This window comes from Schistocerca serialis, chromosome 3 (genome assembly GCF_023864345.2).
Source record: "Schistocerca serialis cubense isolate TAMUIC-IGC-003099 chromosome 3, iqSchSeri2.2, whole genome shotgun sequence".
NCBI classification, from domain to species: domain Eukaryota; kingdom Metazoa; phylum Arthropoda; class Insecta; order Orthoptera; family Acrididae; genus Schistocerca; species Schistocerca serialis.
This window is the reverse complement of record NC_064640.1, coordinates 428,338,458-428,356,964: the sequence shown is the minus strand read 5'-3', so window position 1 is coordinate 428,356,964 and position 18,507 is coordinate 428,338,458. Positions and strand designations below refer to the sequence as shown.

Genomic DNA, 18,507 nt, shown 5'->3' with positions numbered 1-18,507 from the left:
TGAGGAACAAAAAACAATTTGTGATTGTGAGTTGGAGATTGGACTTGTTCCAACGGGATGAAAACCTTCCATTACCTGGAGACAACTGACTACGGAGGCGGTGGGTCTTCCGCCACTAAGACTGAAGGACGGTCGTAAACAGTAAGTTACGCAGAAAAAGTCTTTGCTGAAAATCTAGATGAACTCAAATGACATGGTCGCAGGTTCGAATACCGCCTCGGGTGTGGATGTGTGTGATGTCCTAAGGTTGGTTAGGTTTAAGTAGTTCTAAGTTGTAGGGGACTGATGACGTCAGACGTTAAGTCCCAGAGTTCTCAGAGCCACTGAAATGACACACAAAGACTCATAAAAACACGTGAGTGTTAGAAGTAAATCTCAACTATAGAAACTGTCTACACTATATTCCTAGCTTGTGAATTACTTCAAATAATTACACTGTAGACTAGACTGTAGATGTTTTCTTATATAGAGACAGTAGACCGCTGGGACTTCATGTAACTTCCAAGATTTCACAACGCGAGAATGTCTTAATTTAGAAGTTTATGACTGTGTAGGGTACTCTGATCTGTCTGTCTACCTATCTATCTATCTACCTGCCTGCTTTACTCTTTCTTTTTTGCCTTGTTTCGGTATATTCGTTTTTAAATTGAATCACGATGTAGTATAAGTCCAAATTATCCCACAGTTGGCACTCAGATCCCAGAGTTGATAATCGTGAGCTATTGGAGTTGTTCAGAGGACAAGTCTAAACACAGGAAACAAATTTCATGTGCAAAGACCTGATAATAACCTCTCTTACAGTCAGTATATTCGTCATAACAGCAGCTAATCTTGCACCCCAAAGCTGATAAATGGAAAACTCAGAAAATTGTAGAAGGCGCAATCTTTTTGTATTGGGGAAGGTTAGAGTAATTCCGTCGGAAGTGACAAGCAGTTAAGTTACATCAAATGTAAAAACATTACATCAACGTGCCCAAAACGACGTGCAAAATTAAACAGAGAAAATCTACAATCAAAACACTGCGTTCCTAAACTGTTTTCTATTAGACTACATATTTACACTGAGATGACAAGAGTCATGGGACAGTGATCTGCACATATACAGATGGCGGTAGTATCGCTTACACAAGGTACAAAAGGGCAGTGCATTCGAGGAGCTGTTATTTTTGCTCGTGTGATTCATATGAAGTGGTTGCCGACGTGATTATAGCCGCACGGCGGGAATTAACATGTTTTTAACACTGAATGATAGTTGGAACTAGATGCATGGGACACTCAGTTTCCGAAATCATTAGGGAGTTCAATATTCCGAGATTCACGGCGTCAAGAGTGTGGTGAGAACACCAAATTTCAGGCATAACATCTCGCCGTGGTAAACACAGTGGGCGGCAGCCCTCCTAGACTACCGAGAGCAACGGCGTTTGCGTACAGTTGTCACTGCTAACAGCAAGCAACACTGTCTGAAATAACAGCAGAAATGAACGTGGGAAGTACGAAGAATGTGTCAGTTAGGACAGTGCGCGGAATTTGCCGTTAATAGATTATGGCAGCACACGAGCTACGCGAGTTCCTTTGCTAATAGCACGACATCGCTTGCAGCGCCTCTCCTAGGCTTGTGACCATAGCAGTTGGACCCTAGACGACTGACGACTGGAAAACCGTGGCCTGGTCAGATGTGTCCCGATTTCAGTTCGTAATAGCGGATGGTAGGGTTCGTGTATGGCGTAAATGCCATTAAGCCGTGGTCCCAGGTTGTCAACAATCCACTGTGTAAGCTGCGGATGGTTCCATAATGATGTGGACTATGTTTGCATGGAATAGACTGGGTCCTCTTGTCCAGATGACTCGATCATTGACTGGACATGGCTATGTTTGGCTACCTGGAGACCATTTTCTGCCATTCAACGGTGGAATTTTTATGGATGACAATGTGTTAATCTTTTGGATCTGCAGGTCTAGTCTTTCTCTCCGTGTTTGCTGTTAATTATTGGTTACAGGTTCCACCTTTTGCAGATGGCTAGCTATCAGTACGGGACACCATAAAAATGTTCCTGCAAAACCATGTAATGTAAAATCATGGTACGAAGAAAAACGAACAAAAACTTTCTTTAGATTTCACTTTCTTAGATTAATAAAACCTAAAATATTCTCACTTTTCACAGTTTTCAGTAAACAAAACCCACTGATGTTGGCACAGAGGTACCGAAACATGTTTGGGTAGCAAGAAAAAACAGTGTTTTTGCATAAAAGACGGAATCTATATCCAATAATAATGACAATGTGCCATGTCACCGGGCCACAGTTGTTCGCGATTTGTTTGAAGAACATTCTGGACAATTCAGGCAAATGATTTGGTCATCCAGATCACCCGACATGAACCTGATCAAACATTCATAGGACGTAATAGAGAGATCAATTCGTGCACAAAATCGTGCTCCGGCAACACTGTCACAATTATAGACGTCTATAGTGGCAGCATTGCTCAATATTTCTGCAGGGGACTTCCAACGACCTATTGAGTCCATGCCACGTCAAGTCGCCACACTAATCCGGGCAAAAGGAAGTCCAACACGATAATAGGAGGTATCCCATGACTTTTGTCACCTCTGTGTATGACAGATATATACAGTGATGTGCCGAGTTCGGATCAATGAAGCACTTAATTTCAGGGTACTTATATCAATTACTTCGTAAAGATTCATAAAAGAAAACCACAAGAGAATTATGTTATTTATTTTGCGTTGTTTTAGTCCAGTCCGTGAAGTATATAGGAGAACATGTTGAGGTGATATCACATTGCCCTTGAAGATTATTAAAGTAGCCAAACTTGTTAAATTTCTAACATACAAAACACAATAAGAGTGAAACTTTAATTTCAGACATCTATGTTGCTTAGATTTTAGATTACCTGTAGAGGTGGCTCGTTGGTAAGATACTATCTATTTTAGGGTGCACAGCAGTTGAAATACGGTTATGACCATTGGATTTATATTCTCTGCGTTTCACTACATCTCTTAAGGCAAATGCCACTACGCCTTGGAAAGAAAACTGCCACTTTTCTTCTCCATCCTTCCCCAATCTAAACTGGTGCCCCGTCCCTAATGACGTTGTCATCGACGGCACATTAAACCCTAATCTTCCTTCGATCCTTCGAACTGAAATTAGAGACGCAGTATAGATGCGTTTGTTAACGGGGCACAGCGTCTATCCTTGAGAGGTACTGTCACAATATAGACTGATCGTAGCGGATTAACCGCCATTGGTCTGGTACAATAACAGTTTGAGTGTGGTCCTAAGGGGATTTTCCACGTTCTTTTAATAAAATGCTGTGCTAGTCACCAGTCTCTCCCTCAGAAAATACGTTACACAAGCATTTAAAATACGATAACACACAGAACAAAGTTTACACAAAGATAGATGTCGCACACGACTGTGGCCTTAGGTATAGTATCCGGCCCCAAAATTAAATCAAATAAATTTCATTAACTATGAATAACTGCGGACTTTTTACTATGGTATAAACGATAGGAAAGAAAGGCTGCCAGTAAATTGACCAATTTTCACAGTTTTACCCTATTAATTAATGCCCGTAACATTTTTGGCTTTTGTAAGTATCTAAGTGTTGTGGACTGGCAAGACAGCCAATCCACAGTGACGGGTAGGCACGCGTTTAAGCTCACGCAGGCTGGCGTGAGGTCTGGAACAGTTAAAGGATTTGAGTCTAGCAAATAAAGTACGTTGCTGTTGGAATACTTAACTTTAATCCATAATTGGTGAACATCGGTCTGACGGTACATGCATCACAAGATAAATAGCAAATGATAATGGCGCCTTGCTAGGTCGTAGCAAATGACGTAGCTGAAGGCTATGCTAACTATCGTCTCGGCTAATGAGAGCGTAATTTGTCAGTGAACCATTGCTAGCAAAGTCGGCTGTACAACTGGGGCGAGTGCTAGGAAGTCTCTCTAGACCTGCCGTGTGGCGGCGCTAGGTCTGCAATCACTGACAGTGGCGACACGCGGGTCCGACATATACCAACGGACTGCGGCCGATTTAAAGGCTACCACCTAGCAAGTGTGGTGTCTGGCGGTGACACCACACTAAGCTTATGGAGCACTTATAGAAACCTTGCAGTGCGAGGCTGCTGATTTTCTGTGTGTGGGGGGTGTGGGGTATTTTGTTAGAAATATCACTAACCTGCTGTACAGCAACGGCGTCGTCCCACTGAATCCGACGTCAACGCATGTCTATTTTCAGGTCGCTAATCATGTGTAAATCACACGATGAACGGTCCATGCTGTATGGAGGATGTTACAATGTTTCCTAACCAAATCACTGAAGCGTAGCTTTCGTCCGATTGGCAGTGCAGGGGCGGACGTTATCGACCGCGGATGGAAATATGTATCAGCCCATGGCGGAAATAAGTTGTTAGAGTTGCCTAATGATTTCTGACGTCACTTGATCGTAGCAAACCGCTTCAATATTCGACCACCCTAATCAGAAAGAAATGGCATTGACCGAGCGAGGTGGGGCAGTGGTTAGCACATTGAACTCGTATTCGAGAGGACAACGGTTCAAACCCGCGTGCCGCCATCCTGATTCGCGTTCTCCGTCATTTCCCTAAATCACTTCAAGCAAACGCCGGGATGTTTCCTTTGAAAGGACCCGGCCCACTTCCTTCCCCATACTGACCTAATCCGATGGGACCAACGACATTGCTATATGGTTCCCTCCCCCGAACCAGCCAACCAGAAGTGACGTTTGTTTATTATTTCTTACTAATTCATAGCCTGCTGCAGATTCATAGGCCGAAACACCTTCACCCATCACTTTGACAGTTTTTCATATACTTCCATTGACAGACTTGACGATGTTGTCACTGTTTCGCAGTATTTTTCCTTAGCAACAGATATCATATGACACGCGAAAATTGACGTTAGCGAAGGTGAAGTAGTTGTAATATGGTAGCATCTCTAAGCAAGACAGTAACTCTTGTGGAAGTAAACGATATGTGATGGACGTATACTTACAACGATGGACCTCAGATCTACAGTGAGAAATGCCAGTCACGTCAGTATGATTATAGCTGAAGGCTGAATGGCAAACACTGATAGTCACAAAGTACAATGTGCAGAGACTAGGAAATGTAGCGCAAACATGTGGACTGTTATACATGGGACAGCAGATGGCCACTTTGCAATAATACTTAAGAAATTTAATCTGTGTGGTGGATAACGAAAGCCATTGGAAAACACAGATACGCACAGGCACCTTATGCTGAAAGTTTGCAGTATCGCCGGCCGAAGTGGCCGTGCGGTTCTAGGCGCTGCAGTCTGGAACCGCGAGACCGCTACGGTCGCAGGTTCGAATCCTGCCTCGGGCATGGATGTGTGTGATGTCCTTAGGTTAGTTAGGTTTAACTAGTTCTAAGTTCTAGGGGACTCATGACCTTAGAAGTTGAGTCTCATAGTGCTCAGAACCATTTTTTTTTTTTTTTTTTTTTTTTTTTTGCAGTATCAGAAGGAAAATAAGACATTTAATCGTTAAGCAGCTGAATTACATGCAAACGTAAATCTGTCCTATTTTTAAATCCATAATTATGTGATTACTGATTCGGTTTGGCTAACTGTTATAAGCGCTTTGGATGAATCTCTGGAGCCCCTGTGAAGGGAGGTGGGGCCATAACATGTCTGAATCATTTGATATTATTCATGGGTTAAAAGAGAAATGTGGGTGTGAACCATACTTTTTTGCATTACAGTGTATGGTTTAAACATAAGCTATAAGGAGTGATGGCACGATTTGGTGCTGCAGACTGGTGGGGTAGGTACCATTTGAAATCAAAACTCTGACACGCAGGGAGTGATTAATAACAGTTGAGAAATAACAGGGAATTGAAGTACACGTGCAGTGTTTCAAAGTGCACTATATTGTGTGTTTTTCCATACTGAAACTTCTTGGAGGTATATTCAGTGTATTTCTTGTTAGAAAATCTGTTCAAGTAGATGCCATTTCGTAATAAGTGTGTCACTGCAGACATCCAAGGTATTCGGAAGCATGCATTTTTGGCGGAATATTGTAGCTTGCAAATGGCTGGTATCCCTTTAAACATCATACTTTTTGGTCTACTTACAGGCTATATACTGTGCTCTGAATATGGGCTGGCCCATATTAAAACCACTTCTTTAAAACCATTAAAACCGCTTCGCAAACGCACTCCTGTATACATACTATAGGGGTAAGCAAAAGTTGGAAAGAAATGAATATGGAAAAAGTTATTACTCTCGTTAAGAGGAAGAAATGGGAATTTTTGAACTCTGAGTGGTTGTACGAGGTACATAATTTTTTTTTTTAGGCAAAATCTTTTTAGGCAAAATATTTGTTAGTGTACTGTCGTCACGCACGATAAGTGTAATGAAATTGTTTATTTTCTTTCCTGCCATTCTTTCACATAGTTAGCATAATATGATGAGGAAAGCCAATATTTGCACCATCATTTCCAAAATCGAAATTTTGTCTCATCTTCTACAAGATAAATTTGTTTTAGCTATTATGGTAGGTTACAGCTTGGATATATTTGGACCCGCACAGATATATGCGCGTTAGGACGCCTCTTGCGGCATCGGGCAGGCGTGCCGGCCCCAGGTCGAATCCACTAGGTGGATTGATAACGAGGACTGGTGTGCCGACCAGCCAAGATGTGGTTCTTAGTCTATGTGTGATTTTTAACCTGGATGTGGTGTTTTGGTCGGTTTTTCACATCCTACAAGGTGAATACGGGACTAATACCTACGTCCCGCGTCGCTCACACGATTCATAATCATTTCCAAATACGTTCACACACATTCATGTGGGATAACACTAGACGCAGACTCATGGGGAACACAAATTCCGTTGCGGAGCGGGGGCCACCTTCTGCCACTAACATGATCAAATCCAGATTAACATTCCATCCTTCAGCGGATACGGGATAAGGCCAGGAACTTGAAGATGAAGAAGACTTAGATATACACACATCAAAAAAGTTTTGAATCACCTCGGTTCCGAGAACTCCAGAACCAGTACAGAAAATTGGAATAGAGATCAACATAAACATCATTTCCGCCCTTTTTATTGCTCATTAAAACCACACATTGCATGTTGTACCACCATACAGTGAGACCTTCAGAGGTGGTGCACCAGATTGCTGTACACACCGGTACCTCTAATACCTAGTAACACGTCCACTTTCATTGATTCATGCCTGTATTCGTCGTGGCATTCTATCCACAAGTTCATCAAGGCACTGTTGGTCCAGACTGTCCCACTCCTCAACTGCGATTCGTCGTAGATCCCTCAGAGTGGTTGGTGGGTCACGTCGTACATAAACAGCCCTTTTGAATCTATCCCAGGCATGTTCGATAGGGTTCATGTCTGGAGAACGTACTGGCCACTCTAGTCGAGCGCTGTTTTTATCCTGAAGGAAGTCATTCACAAGATGTGCACTATGGGGGCACGAATTGTCGTCCATGAAGATGAATGTCTCGCTATTATGCTGCCGATATGGTTGCACTATCGGTCGGAGGATGGCACTCACGTATCGTACAGCCGTTACGGCGCCTTCCATGACCAACAGCGGCGTACGTCAGCCCCAGACAATGCCACCTCAAAACAGCAGGGAACCTCCACCTTGCTGCACTCGCTGGACAGTGTGTCTAAGGCGTTCAGCCTGACCAGGTTGCCTCCAGACACGTCTCCGGCGATTGTCTGGTTGAAGGCATATGCGACACTCATCGGTGAAAAGAACGTAATGCCAATCCTAAGAGGTCCATTCGGCATGTTGTTGGGCCCATCTGTACCACGCTGCATGTTGTTGTGGTTGCAAAGATGAATATCGCCATGGACGTCAGGAGTAAAGTTGCGCATCATGCAGCCTATTGCCTACAGTTTGAGTCGTAACACGACGTCCTGTGGCTGCACGAAAAGCATTATTCAACATGGTGACGTTGCCGTCAGGGTTCCTCCGAGCCATAATCCGTAGGTAGAGGTCATCCACTGCAGTAGTAGCCCTTGGGCGGCCTGAGCGAGGCATGTCATCGACAGTTCCTGTCTCTCCGTATCTCCTCCATGTGCAAACAACATCGCTTTGGTTCACTCCGAGACGCCTGGACGTTTCTCTTGTTGAGAGCCCTTCTTGGCACAAAGTAATAATGCGGATGCGATCGAACAGCGGCATTGACCGTTTAGGCATGGTTGAACTACAGACAACACGAGCTGTGTACCTCCTTCCTGGTGGAATGACTGCAAGTGATCGGCTGTCGGAACCCCTCCGTTTAATAGGCGCTGGTCATCCATAGTTGTTTGCATCTTTGGGCGGGTTTAGTGACATCTCTGAACAGTCAAAGGGACTGTGTCTGTGATACAATATCTACAGTCGACGTCTATTTTCAGGAGTTCTGGGAACCGCGGTGATGCAAAACTTCTATTTTGATGTGTGTATTTGGCACTAGTTGCTGTCCATCGCACTTGTTAGTACCAACATACGTGTAGACTAATTTCTCCAATGTTCTACATTTTCTTTTACTTCTGTATCCGCAAGTGACCTTCCGGTCAGTGGCGGAGAGAACTTGTAGGTACGTCAATGATCCACTCTTCCGTTAAAATCGCGAATTGTTTTACGTTAAGTTATGACGCTCGCTAAGCCTTCGAATGACATCAGATTTATCTCATTTCGCAAGATGTATGTGGAAGGAAGTAATATATATATAGCGCGACACTTCTGAGAACGTATGTTATTGTAATTTCAGTAGTAAATCTCTCCGTGATGCACAGCTGCCAGACTTCCAGTAGCTCCTCTATGACAGCCAGTTCTCAGTAAGCGACCATATGGGGAAACTTGCTGTTCTTCTATGGATTTTCATCTATTAATCCTACCTCCTAAGGGTCCCACACTGAGGATTATTAGTAATAACGGACCGAGGGTTATATAAACCAGCTCTTTAGTAAGTGACTTATATTTCCTTAGAATTCTCTCAGCTAATCTAAGTCGTGGTATTTTCCTACAGCTAGCTTAATGTGGCCATTCTACGTTGTACCGTTGTGACGCAAAGTCCTAGATATGTAACGGTCGTGATTCTTTCCAGTGACTGACTGCCAATTTTGTAATTAAATAATAATAGGTCTTTTCACCTAATTATGTGCAAAACGTTAATTTTTTTGTGCTGAACGCCAAGTCCCCGCTTCAAGCACTGATTTTCTTCCCGCCTCTGGCGTTGCGACTTGTCTGTATACAAATTGATAACCCACGAACAGCCTCCTGTAGCTTCTGATGTTATTCACTAGTTTATTTATTTACACCGTTAACGACTCTATAAAACTTCTTTGGGTGACTTAATTTAACATCCGTGAATTAATCCTGGAGTGTTGAGTTCTACCTGACGAGAAGCACAAAGTCACAAAGCCATTACGACGTTCCGTAAACTCATGTGTTGTTCACTAGGCGACAATGCGGAATTATTCTGAATATCTTTAGGAGGCAAAGGAAACCGGCATCACCCTAGATCACATGGGCGTACTCAGGGACATGAGATTCACAAGATAGCCGTTATCAGAACCCATGTTGATTCCTGCAGAGAAGGCTTTCGTTTCCCAGACAGGAAGAAACAATTAAAAGTTGAAGTTTGTTGTTCAGGGACGACTCTCACACCAGAGGAGCTGCAACAATTAGTTGCTGTTACAGGAATGCGTATGACAGATTCACCACTAATCAACAAGAAACCAAAAAGTATTTGCGCAATCTGCATAGAGAAAAGTCATGTAGATTACATTATTTACATGTCATACACAGCATTAGAACAAGCAGCAGCTGATGTGTTATGTAGACACAGAGGGGGGGGGCTGGCATCAGCGTAATATGCTGCTCTACAGACAACAGAAAAGTTAAAAAACATAATGAGAATAGAAACAAACAAGAAAAACAGGTGATAAAACGGTGACATTGTAAAAAACTGTAAAATGGAGGTAAGTTGTGTAATTTAAAATATGAAAACACTGCGGTGACGATGCGGATGGAGACACACAAGAAGTAGACAGGCACATTTAAAAAACATGGCGACAGTCTGGTTTCTGTTCGCACAAGATAAAAAACACAACTAGCGACATTATGGCAGGTGTTCGCAACACTGACAGGGGACACGCAACACTAACACTCACTTATAACAGCACTATACAGGTGATACGGCGGCAGATGGGGGGCGGAGGGAGGACCCGGACCTATGAGGGGAAAAAGGGGGTAGGAGAGGAAAAGAAACAAGGAGGAACCGATGGAGGGAGGGGACATAGAAAAGGGGGGGGTGGGCGGACGCGAGAAGGAGTGGGAAAGGCGGTGGAGGGGAGAGCAGAAAGGATTCAGGGGAAAGAAGGGAGTCAGAGAGAGGATAGTTGGGGAAAAAACAGGATGGAAGAGGGGGGGGGGAGAGGGAGCCCAGGGAAAGGACAGAGGAAAGCAATGGGAGGTGAGGATCAGAGTTGATAGGAGGGATAAATGGAGGGAGAGAGGGCATCATCCAAGAGAGGGAGGTGACGGAAGCCACCTTGGGAAAGGAGATGAAGGGTGTAGAGATGGAGGCTAGGGGAGAGACACACTGAATATATCGCCAAGATTTCTTTATGCTTTTGGAGGGTGGTGCACGTCAAGATGTCAAGCCGCAAACACATAAGCGTCGCTAGCCGTCGGCGCTAAGCTCCAATCACTCGGCGCGACGTTCTAGGGGCTTTCAATAAGTAATACAACACTTTTTTTTCTCGGGCAATTTCGGCTGCTAAAATGCAGAATTTGTCGTGTGACATACTGGAATATTCATGTCTCAGCCCTTGTAGTTCCGCTTGGTGGCGGCGCTATACGTAGCGTTCAATATGGCGTTTGTAATGGATGTGTGTTCCAAGCAGAGACCTGTCATTGAGTTTCTTTTGGCAGAAAACCAGAGTGTCGCAGATATGCATAGCCGCTTGGGAGACCTGGAAGTGAACAAGAGCATGGTGAGTCGCTGGGCAAGGTGCATGTCATCATCGCAACAAGGTCGCGCAAACCTGCCCGATCTCAGCCTCGTGCTGGCTGGCTGCACACAGATAGACTGCTGCAGTGTTGGAACGTGCGGACACTCTCATTCGAGGTGATCGACGGATCACAATCGAACACCTCGCTGCGCAACAGGACATCTCTGTTGGTAGTGCTGACATACTCGTCCACCAGTTGGGGTACTCAAGTGTGTGTGCCTGCTGGGTTCCTCGTCGCCTAACGGAAGACAACGAAGGACCATCTGTGCGGAATTGCTTGAGCGTTACGAGGCTGATCGTGACAATTTTTTGTTGAACATCGTCACAGGCGAAGAAACATGGATTCACCACTTCGAACTGGAAACAAAACTGCAATCCATGGAGTGGCACCACATTACCTCTCCTCCGAAGAAAAAGTTAAAAACCTCAACCTCAGCCGATAAAGTCATTGCGACGACGTTGGGACTCTGAAGGGTTATTTTGTTTGATATCCTCCCGCATGGTGCAACGATCAACTCGGAATTGTATTGTGCTACCTTCACGAAATAGAAGTAGCGCCTTTAGCGTGTTTGGCGCCACAAAAATGCGAACGAAATTCTCCTGCTTCATGACGACGTAAGGCCTCACAAAAGTTTGCTCACCCAAGAGGAGCCCACAAATTTTTATTGGACTGTTCTTCCTCATCTACCATACAGCACGGGTCTCGCACCTTCCGACTTCCGTGTGTGTAGCGCAATGAACGATGTACTCCCTGGGAAGCAGTATGTTGATGATGGGGAGGTTATTGATGGAGCAAGGAGTTGGCTCCGACGCCAACCAGCGGAGTGGTACAATGGGTACACTAAGGTGGCGTAAGGCGGTCGTATTGGACGGAGATTATGTTATAAAATAGGGTTTTGTAGCCAAAAGAGTGTGGAATAATATGGTGTATTGGAATCCTGAATAAAACTAATATGCTTACAGAAAATATGTGTTGCATTGCTTATTAACCACCGCTCGTACGTTGCCTCCAGTTTTTGTGAAACTGTGACATTATACTCACGCTGAAGATATACACGCAATACGTTGGGAATAATCATGTGGAAAATTGTATTCACGAAAAAAAGTGACGACCAGCGACAACGGTTCATGCCGTCGATATAGTACCACATTATTCAGTTTCTTTGTAACACTCGATAGTCGTTGACAGATAACGATGGAGCTCTGTCTAGCATTAACATATAACAACTGCTAAATTCTATCATAAATTTTGAGGCAGAAATTGGGAGAAGGTTTCTGGATAATATTAGCAATACTTTCAAGGTATCCCAAAGTCTAATTTGAAATGAAACAATTGGAATGGACTTCCCACAATTTCATGTAATTGCCTCGAGGGAATGCTCTGTCAGATTATAACACAACGCGAGGTGACGCAACGGCTAGACACTGGACTCTCAATCGGCGTAGCGAGGTTCATATCTTAGCCCAGTCACCCTGATTTACTTGTTCCCTTAATCAGATTAAAGGGCAGAAACAGGGATGGTTGTTTGAAATTGACATAGCCGTTTTATTCTCCATTCTAGCCCTGTCCAAGCTTGTGGTGCACCTGTAATGACCCTATCATTGACGGGACTTTAGATCCTTACCTTTATTACAAATTCGCATAAAAGGATGCAGTTGATTAGGTATGTATTTCCTGCACAAACAAGGAAAATGCTAATGCATCACTATCCCACCCTCACACGTCTTTCCCTGCCCGGACATTATTTCAACAGAGAAGAGTAAAATTGTAATTCGACTGACATGCACAACTCGTAATCTCCCAGAAAACTGTAGGCAAAATAATTGGCGATAAGAGACAAAAACCCGGATAAACATCACTTAAGCTATCATTTCACTTCAACATATTTCCTTCAATCGGAGTCTGTTTTAATAAATAAAGAATAAACGCACTTAGATCTGCAAAGCAGCAAAATACCCACAAAATCTGAAAGTCATTCAATATTGCAACGTGCTGTTACAAATGTCTGCTTTCAGAAAGAAAAAGCAGAACTTCGTCCTCACTGCCCTGATTCTGTGCTGAAAGAGCCTTCTGTTTTGGCTTTTCTGTCCATTAAACAGTCGTTAGAGCGCTGATAATATCGCAGCAACGATAGGCAAATGTGCTCTGAGACGACGTATTCCTCACGTCTGGATGAATGTCCAGAAGTGAGTATTTAAGAGATATTTCCGTTATCGAAATGAATCCGGTTCGGACGTCTTCTGTGTCTTTACCTTGTGCTACCTTCTTCGTAATCAGTATAAATGACAAAAAAGGAGTACAAGCACCTCACATATTAGCTCAGAGGTGAGATTACGAATAATTGTGTTGCCTCATTGACGCTAGAATGTGTTTTCAACCAGAAAGTCAGAAGCGTAACCGACGGAGCATAAGGAAAAGAGGAAAAGGTAAAAAGTGGCGGAGGAGGAGAGGGGAAGTAGGAAAGAAAATATTTCTTATGTTATTACAGATTGTGAGAAATTAAGGATAAACAGCTATTAGAAAACAAGGCTTTATAATAACATGAAACGAGTAATATACGGGAGGTTACCGACTGCTTTAACATTTCTGCGTTCAGTGACGGTGAAATGTGTAAGCTTTGCACTGACTTTTAATATAGCCACATGGTGCACCAAACTACATAACATTCCAATGCTGGTCAACGACATCATACTTGGTGCAGTGATGTAAATACCGGACTAGGATTCGAGAAGAACAGGGTTACTATTCCCGTCTAATAACCCAGATTTAAGTTTTCTATTGCATCGCTATATCACTGAAGGTAAATGCCCGAATATTTCTTTAACGAGGGTGATGATCAATTACTCTTCACGACCTACTCCAGTGTCATGATTGGTCGTTATTAATGTCGACGGGATATTGAATCTAATGTCCTTTCTACATATGAGTTGGTGTGCCATCCATAATTATCTCTTGGGTATAGAGTACAGAGACCACACTATCCTACGCTTGTTATGGATAACAGAAAGTCAAAGAGCACAGAATTTAGAATTTAGGACGAGTGCAGAAACACCGTAATTTGGCACTTGAAGTAAGGAACAAGCTCGCCTTGAACTGACGAGATGTGATGAATATCTGTATACCTTGATATATATATATATATCCCGAGAGCCGGCCGCGGTGGTCTAGCGGATCTAGGCGCGCAGTCCGGAACCGCGCGGCTGCTACGGTAGCAGGTTCGAATCCTGCCTCGGGCATGGATGTGTGTGATGTCCTTAGGTTAGTTAGGTTTAAGTAGTTCTAAGTTCTAGGGGACTGATGACCACAGATGTTAAGTGCCATAGTGCTCAGAGCCATTTGAACCATTTATATCCCGAGAGTAGTCTCACGGACTTTAACTTTACACCACTAAAGAAAGGTATGTCTTACTTCGTGGCTTTTGACCTTTCTTTAGTGGTGTACAGTTAAAGTCCGTGAGACTACTCTCGGGATGCAATAAAATGTTTACAACTGCCATTGTCCACTACAGGGACCTGTCATGAGTTAGAGTGTTTCTTTCGTACTCATTTAGCTCTTTGCTAGAAAGCTATAAGACCAGAGAGTCTACAAGGCCCCATCACTCCTGAGAGTTTTTTGCATTTGGGAAAATCAGTGCTCAGTCCATCGTCCGACCAACCTGATTTAGGTTAGTCGTGGTTTTTCCTACATCACGTGAGCAGATGTACTAATGGTTCCTTTAGAAACATCACTGCCGACCTTCTTCTTCGCCTTTGTACTATCCAAGACTGAGATCCAGCTCCACGAATAGTGTGAGAATGACTTTATGAAACCTCTCTAGATGTGTCGGTATTAGTATGCCCCTCACTCCCTCCCATAATATCTGGTTACAGTACTGTTATGCGAATCTTACGTACGTTTTTGATCTGCGCTGATCAGTCTGTGTGCGTTATCGGCTCTGGCATGCCATAGCAAGACGCATCAACAAGTATGGGCAGTGCGCTGGAGTAACGAGATGTGGTGCCAACCCGAAGTGGATCTTTAGAAGGGGTTAACAGCTGTGTAAGGACGGATAGAAGAACATATAACAACTCAACAACTGCAATGTGGCGGACTAAGAGAACATACTAGAAATCTGACATGACTGTGTTTTGGTCGCAAAATGTATATCCTGATTTACCTTTTCGCTTCAGATACGAAAACACAAATCCGTAGCATTTTAGAAAGAAAAGAGTGTATGGGAAAAGGGGCGGGGGTGAAACTGCGCCTTCTGGCCCTAGACGGGTCAGTCGGGCCCTACCGATCGCCGTGTCATCCTCTGCCAATAGAGTCATCAGATACGGTATAGAGGGGCATGATTTCAACACACCGTCGCTCGGTCGTTGTCGGGTTTCTTGACCTTGGAACCACTACTAATACACTCCTGGAAATGGAAAAAAGAACACATTGACACCGTTGTGTCAGACCCACCATACTTGCTCCGGACACTGCGAGAGGGCTGTACAAGCAATGATCACACGCACGGCACAGCGGACACACCAGGAACCGCGGTGTTGGCCGTCGAATGGCGCTAGCTGCGCAGCATTTGTGCACCGCCGCCGTCAGTGTCAGCCAGTTTGCCGTGGCATACGGAGCTCCATCGCAGTCTTTAACACTGGTAGCATGCCGCGACAGCGTGGACGTGAACCGTATGTGCAGTTGACGGACGTTGAGCGAGGGCGTATAGTGGGCATGCGGGAGGCCGGGTGGACGTACCGCCGAATTGCTCAACACGTGGGGCGTGAGGTCTCCACAGTACATCGATGTTGTCGCCAGTGGTCGGCGGAAGGTGCACGTGCCCGTCGACCTGGGACCGGACCGCAGCGACGCACGGATGCACGCCAAGACCGTAGGATCCTACGCAGTGCCGTAGGGGACCGCACCGCCACTTCCCAGCAAATTAGGGACACTGTTGCTCCTGGGGTATCGACGAGGACCATTCGCAACCGTCTCCATGAAGCTGGGCTACGGTCCCGCACACCGTTAGGCCGTCTTCCGCTCACGCCCCAACATCGTGCAGCCCGCCTCCAGTGGTGTCGCGACAGGCGTGAATGGAGGGACGAATGGCGACGTGTCGTCTTCAGCGATGAGAGTCGCTTCTGCCTTGGTGCCAATGATGGTCGTATGCGTGTTTGGCGCCGTGCAGGTGAGCGCCACAATCAGGACTGCATACGACCGAGGCACACAGGGCCAACACCCGGCATTATGGTGTGGGGAGCGATCTCCTACACTGGCTGTACACCACTGGTGATCGTCGAGGGGACACTGAATAGTGCACGGTACATCCAAACCGTCATCGAACCCATCGTTCTACCATTCCTAGACCGGCAAGGGAACTTGCTGTTCCAACAGGACAATGCACGTCCGCATGTATCCCGTGCCACCCAACGTGCTCTAGAAGGTGTAAGTCAACTACCCTGGCCAGCAAGATCTCCGGATCTGTCCCCCATTGAGCATGTTTGGGACTGGATGAAGCGTCGTCTCACGCGGTCTGCACGTCCAGCACGAACGCTGGTCCAACTGAGGCGCCAGGTGGAAATGGTATGGCAAGCCGTTCCACAGGACTACATCCAGCATCTCTACGATCGTCTCCATGGGAGAATAGCAGCCTGCATTGCTGCGAAAGGTGGATATACACTGTACTAGTGCCGACATTGTGCATGCTCTGTTGCCTGTGTCTATGTGCCTGTGGTTCTGTCAGTGTGATCATGTGATGTATCTGACGCCAGGAAAGTGTCAATAAAGTTTCCCCTTCCTGGGACAATGAATTCACGGTGTTCTTATTTCAATTTCCAGGAGTGTAGGTCAAGTAGCTCCTCAGTTGGGCTCATGAGGTTGAGTTCATCACGCACGGATTCCTCCCAAGCCGGCCGTTGTGGCCGTGCGGTTCTAGGCACTTTAGTCTGGAACCGCGTGACCGCTACTGTCGCAGGTTCGAATCCTACCTCGGGCATGGATGTGTGTGATGTCCTTAGGTTAGTTAGGTTTAAGTGGTTCTAAGTTCTAGGGGACTGATGACCCCTTAAGTCCCATAGTGCTCAGAGTCATTTTTAGCCGGATTCCTCCCACCGAGGAAAAAACCCTGGCAGCACCGGGAATCCAACCCGAGTCCTCCGCATGACAGTCAGCTGTGCTTACCACTCAGCTAAGGAGTCGGACAACAGTGTAATGGAGCTTTGCATTATTAACTTTAATTGTGCAGCGTTATTTATCTTGTTAAACAGCATTGGTCTTCATATTATTTGAAATAAGCGGATGGCGGATCACTTTGTTACGTCCTATTACGTTCCTTGTCGCGAAAATACTTCAGGTGCTTCATTTTCAAATACTTTATGTTTCTTTACAAATAGTACTAACCTATTCTGCATTCTGTACTTACGCTTTATCAAGTAATATTGCGCTCATGTTCAGAAATACAGAACACCTTGAAAGACTAGAGATAGGAAGTTCATATTCACAGGACATGTTCATTATTATATTCTGAAGAAATGATTACAATTCAGTCGCCGCGCGGGATTATCCGAGCGGTCTAAGGCGCTGCAGTCATGGACTGTGCGGCTGGTCCCGGCGGAGGTTCGAGTCCTCCCTCGGGCATTGGTGTGTGTGTTTGTCCTTCGGATAATTTAGGTTAAGTAGTGTATAAGCTTAGGGACTGATGACCTTAGCAGTTAAGTCCCATAAGATTTCACACACATTTGAACATTTTTTGAGCATTTCAGTCACCTCGGTTCAGTACGTGTCCTGTTGCCTAGTAGGCACAGGGTCCCCCATAGGCCCTGATAACTTATTCCATGCGTTATGGCATCGACGCATATAAAGCGAGAATGGAGTCCTGTGGTATAGTCATCCAGGATACATTGACCTGGTTCCAATTCTCATCTGTGGTTGTTGGCACTGGGTCACAGGGGTCGTTTCACCATTTCTCAGACATTTTCGATTGGCGACAAGTCTGGTGATCTGGCGGTCGAGGGCAAAAGACTGGCATCCTGAGACATGAAGAAGGGACATGTTCGTGCAGCAACATGTGCCCGTGCATTGTCTTGCTAAGAAATGGCGTCTGGGTTGTCGTGAAGCAAGGGTATGGCTACGGGTCGCAGGATGTCATTCACGTGGGTCAAACGGGTCACAGTATCCTGCACACGCAGGTTGTACCAAATAGCACCCCACATCAAAAGGCCTTGAGTTGGCGCCGATGTCTTGTGCGAATGCAGTCACTGTAACGCCGCTCCCCCTGACTGCGCCGAACCAAAATGCAGCCACCATTTTCAAACGAACAGAACCTGCTTTCGTCCCAAAACATTATCTGATGCCATTCCTATCCCCAGTGATGACGTTCCATACACCATTGCCCCATTGCCGTCTAGCATGTTTCTGCACATTAGTCGAAGGTAGGCGGAGAAGTAGATGACGCCCACGTAACTCATGCCGTAATAAACGGAGACCGACTGTCACCTCTG

The 18,507-nt window shown here is 45.1% G+C and overlaps 1 protein-coding gene across 1 annotated transcript in view; it reads right to left on the bottom strand.

Annotated features, from left to right (window-relative positions):
* LOC126471630 (elongation of very long chain fatty acids protein 7) overlaps positions 1-18,507 on the bottom strand; it is a 154,912-nt gene that overhangs the window by 79,874 nt on the left and 56,531 nt on the right. The gene's annotated exons all lie outside the window — the stretch shown is intronic.